Source organism: Pimephales promelas, chromosome 2 (genome assembly GCF_988280905.1).
Source record: "Pimephales promelas chromosome 2, fPimPro1.hap1.1, whole genome shotgun sequence".
NCBI classification, from domain to species: Eukaryota; Metazoa; Chordata; class Actinopteri; order Cypriniformes; family Leuciscidae; genus Pimephales; species Pimephales promelas.
The window spans coordinates 51,153,707-51,158,706 of NC_142770.1; positions in this window are offsets into that span (position 1 = coordinate 51,153,707).

Sequence of the window (5,000 nt, forward strand, 5' to 3'; positions counted from 1 at the left end):
CCAAAGCCCCGGTTCCCAGAGTCGGGTAAACTGCGCGACTAACAATGACTCTCTTAAGGTAGTCAGAAACCGGTGTGAGTGGTGTGGAAAGCCGATTCGGGGCTCCACGCTCTGGGCACAGGGGGATCTCCTAGTGGTGCCCCCCAGGCCCAGAGTGTGGAGCCCCAACTCGGCTTATTTTTATTTTTATTATTATTTTTTTTTTTTATTTAATTATTATTTTGGGATTATTAGACTGGGTAGAAGTTGCAACTTCAAACGGGCATATCTCCGGAACCAAGCCGAGTTGGGGCCCCATACACCCGGCGTGGGGGGCCCTCCTAGAGGCCCCCAATACCCCCGAGTGTGGAGCCCCAACTCGGCTTACTTTTCGAGTTACAGCCGGTCAAAGTTGAAACTTTAAAGGGCCATATCTCCGGAACCAAGCCGAGTTGGGGCCCCATACACCCGGCGTGGGGGGCCCTCCTAGAGGCCCCCAATACCACCGAGTGTGGAGCCCCAACTCGGCTCACTTTTCGAGTTACAGCCGGTCAAAGTTGAAACTTTAAAGGGCCATATCTCCGGAACCAAGCCGAGTTGGGGCCCCATACACCCGGCGTGGGGGGCCCTCCTAGAGGCCCCCAATACCCCCGAGTGTGGAGCCCCAACTCGGCTCACTTTTCGAGTTACAGCCGGTCAAAGTTGAAACTTTAAAGGGCCATATCTCCGGAACCAAGCCGAGTTGGGGCCCCATACACCCGGCGTGGGGGGCCCTCCCAGAGGCCCCCAATACCCCCGAGTGTGGAGCCCCAACTCGGCTTACTTTTCGAGTTACACCCGGTCAAAGCTGGACAGGAAGTGGCCGTATCTCGGGACCGGAAGGTCCCCGTGGCTCGGGACGGCGGGAGGAGCAAGGTCCCCGAGAGCGGGCCCCGCACCCGCCGCCGCGAGCCGCTGGGACCTCCCGGTCCCGAGATGGGCCCCGTTACGCGCGGGCGACTTTCGGAGAAAACGGCCCGTATCTCGGAGAGGGGAGGTCCCAGCGGCTCGCCCTTTCGGGTGTCGGGGGCTCCCCACGGGCCCTCTCGGACCCCGCCTGCCCCGGGCCCCTGGGACCTTTCCTTCCCGGGCGCCCCCCCGACACGTCGGGCCCCTTTTCTCCGGGACCCGGGGGCCCCGGAGCTCGGGGGCGGGCTCTTTGCGAGGGGCCCGCCGGGACGCCACACTTGACCCGAGTCCGGTGTCTCTGGGCCGCCGGGTCCCCGAGCTACGGGCGTTCGAATTCGGGGCCCGAAAATCCCTCAAAGTCCGAAAACGTGCAGTGGGCGGGGACTTCCGGGGCCCCGGAGGCTCTGACGGCACACCCAGGGAGGTGCACCGTCCTCGGGCACGGCCAGGTGGCCCCCCCGGGGTCCTGGAAGTCCCCCCGCCCCCCGGAGACACCCACACCCACACCCACCCACCCACCGGACGGGAAGATTCCGTTTTTCGCCGATATCTCGAAAACGGCCGGGCGAAAAAATTTCAAACTCGGGTCTTCCGTAGGCCTCGGGGGGCCCTATCCAAAGAGGCCACCCGCGTCCCCGGGGGCCTCGGGGTCAGGGAGTTAGGCCCGGTCAAAGGCGCGGCGTTTTTGGCTTATATCTCGCGAACCCCCGGGCCAATCTTCCCCAAACTCGAATCGACCGTAGTGCCGGACGGGGCCTTTCGAAAGAGCCCACCCACGAGGTCCAACTCGCCCGGGTCCCCGAGTTATAGCCGTTCAAAGTCGGGGGTCCCGGCGAACGGCGATCCGGTAGGGGGCGTCCCCGGGGCCCGCCGCCGCCCTGGTTCGAGCGAGGGCCCCCGTGGGACCTCGCCACCCAAATTTGAGCTCTCTGGGCCTTCGCGTCGCGGAGATACGGGCGATTTTCTCCCGGGATCGTGACGTCATCGGCGGGCGCCATTTCAGAGCGCGGCCGAGGGTTTTCGGCCGATATCTCCGCGAATACTCGACCAAAAACGACGAAACGCATATGGACGCGTTCAGCTCGGCGAGACGGTTCGAATGAGCCCGGCCTCGGCCGGGCACGTCGAGTTTTCGGCGAGATATTTGCGTTTTTCCGCTTCCGGGGCGCTTTGGGGGCCCGTATCTCGGGCCCCCGGGGGCCCACGGGGCTGGGGGCGGTCTCATTCGAAAGGTCTCGTCCCGTTCTCCAGCCGACAAAAATTTGGCGTCGATCGGAGCCGCCTTCGGAGAGCTACGGTCGTTTGAAGCCCCGTGCGGTGGGGTTACCGTCCTTCAAACAGCCGCCGCTCGCAGGGGGAGTCCCGGGGAGGCATGGTTGCCTGTATGACTTGGGCTTAGAGCACCCAGCCCCGCGCTCCTGGAGGAACCTCCGGTGCACAGGGTCTGCTGCAACCAGCCACGTGGGTTCTGAGGGGTAGGGGAGCGTGCGCTCTCCTCCCCGGGCGGGCGGCCGGGCCCTGGGGGCTCGCGCCTCCACGGAGGGACCTCGCTCCCGGGGCTTCGTCCCCGGGGCTCGGGGACTCCGTGGCGGCTCGGCCCCCGGGGTTCGACCCCGCTCGCTCGCTCCAAAACCCAAGTCCAAAACGTGGGGTTGCACGGGAGCTCCGGGCGCGACGGGTCTCCACGCACGGCCCCGGGGAGGGAGCTCCGACCCGGGCCGGAGGCAGATTCGCCCCCCGCCCCCCGGCTGTCCGCCCGGAGCCGAGACGGTCCTAAAACGGGCCTTGGGGGTGATGTAGAAGGGTAACGCTCACACAACCAGGACTCACACAAACCGATCTGCATCCCAGGCAGGGTGCGGGTCTCCTGGGCACGAATAAAGCCCGATGCCCCGTGGGTGATGTTGGCCCTGGCCACTCAAGGCACTCACCCAAGCCAGAGAGGGTGCACTCTGGCTGGGGAAGCAGATTCAATCTCTGCTGTGGTGGAGCTCTGGAAAAACGCCAAACCTCCAGGAAAAGACGGCCCGGTTTCTCTGAAAAGTGCATCCCAGGCAGGGTGCGGGTCTCATGGGCACGAATAAAGCCCGATGCCCGTGGGTGATGTTGGCCCTGGCCACTCAAGGCACTCACCCAAGCCAGAGAGGGTGCACTCTGGCTGGGGAAGCAGATTCAATCTCTGCTGTGGTGGAGCTCTGGAAAAAACGCGAAACCTCCAGGAAAAGACGGCCCGATTTCTCTGAAAAGTGCATCCCAGGCAGGGTGCGGGTCTCCTGGGCACGAATAAAGCCCGATGCCCCGTGGGTGATGTTGGCCCTGGCCACTCAAGGCACTCACCCAAGCCAGAGAGGGTGCACTCTGGCTGGGGAAGCAGATTCAATCTCTGCTGTGGTGGAGCTCTGGAAAAACGCGAAACCTCCAGGAAAAGACGGCCCGGTTTCTCTGAAAAGTGCATCCCAGGCAGGGTGCGGGTCTCATGGGCACGAATAAAGCCCGATGCCCGTGGGTGATGTTGGCCCTGGCCACTCAAGGCACTCACCCAAGCCAGAGAGGGTGCACTCTGGCTGGGGAAACAGATTCAATCTCTGCTGTGGTGGAGCTCTGAAAAAAAAAAAACGCGAAACCTCCAGGAAAAGACGGCCCGGTTTCTCTGAAAAGTGCATCCCAGGCAGGGTGCGGGTCTCATGGGCACGAATAAAGCCCGATGCCCGTGGGTGATGTTGGCCCTGGCCACTCAAGGCACTCACCCAAGCCAGAGAGGGTGCACTCTGGCTGGGGAAGCAGATTCAATCTCTGCTGTGGTGGAGCTCTGAAAAAAAAAAAAAACGCGAAACCTCCAGGAAAAGACGGCCCGATTTCTCTGAAAAGTGCATCCCAGGCAGGGTGCGGGGTCTCCTGGGCACGAATAAAGCCCGATGCCCACCTTGAAACGGAGCCTGGGCTCGACTCTGAAGTCCAGATCTCGAAAAACGACAGAGTCCAAAAAGGTGCGGTGGCTCCAAACCTCCATGCCCTCAGACCTCCCTGGCCAGCCCAGGGAGGGTGGCCCGTCCTGGGCCAGACTCAGATTTCCCCCGCCACCCCTGGAGCTCCGCCTGGAGCGAAGACGGTCCTAAAACGGACCATGGGGCTCTTGTAGAGGATGAGGGAGGGAGAGAGGGGCCTTCAGAGAGCCCCTTGGCCGGCTTGACTCTGGAGTCGAATTTGGAAAAATAGACAAAGTCCATAAACGTGCTGTTGGTTCGGACCTCCAGGGCACTCAAGGCACTCACCCAAGCCAGAGAGGGTGCACTCTGGCTGGGGAAGAGGATTCAATCTCTGCTGTGGTGGAGCTCTGAAAAACACGAGAACCTCCAGGAAAAGGCGGCCCGGTTTCTCTGAAAAGTGCATCCCAGGCAGGGTGCGGGTCTCCTGGGCAAGAACGAAGCCCAATGCCCACCTTGAAACGGAGCCTGGGCTCGACTCTGAAGCCCAGATCTCGAAAAACGACAGAGTACAAAAAATGTGCGGTGGCTCCAAACCTCCATGCCCTCAGACCTCCCTGGCCAGCCCAGGGAGGGTGGCCCGTCCTGGGCCAGATTCAGATTCGCCCGCCACCCCTGGAGCTCCGCCTGGAGCGAAGACGGTCCTAAAACGGGCCTTCGGGGATGTATGAGAGAGGGGAAGCGTGGTGGTGGCAAACACAGAGGACCCCCTACCAGCGATCAGACCGTCGTGAGTCCCACTCAGAGTCACTCTGGGTGGGCATGTAAAAATCCAGATTACGCCGCGCTGGAGCTCTGGAAGTTACGAGACCTCCAGGAAAAGACAGGCTGGTTTTCTGAAAAGTGCACCCCAGGCAGGGTGCATCTTTTCCTGGGCACGAGCCCAGCGCACATGGTGTGGTGGTCCGGCTCTGGTGCCAAAGTTTGGGGGAAAAAATAGACAGAGTCCAATAACGTGGTGTGGTTCCAAAGCTCCATGCCCTCAGACCTCCCTGGCCAGCCCAGGGAGGGTGGCCCGTCCTGGGCCAGATTCAGATTTGCCCGCCACCCCTGGAGCTCCGCCTGGAGCGAAGACGGTCCTAAAACGGG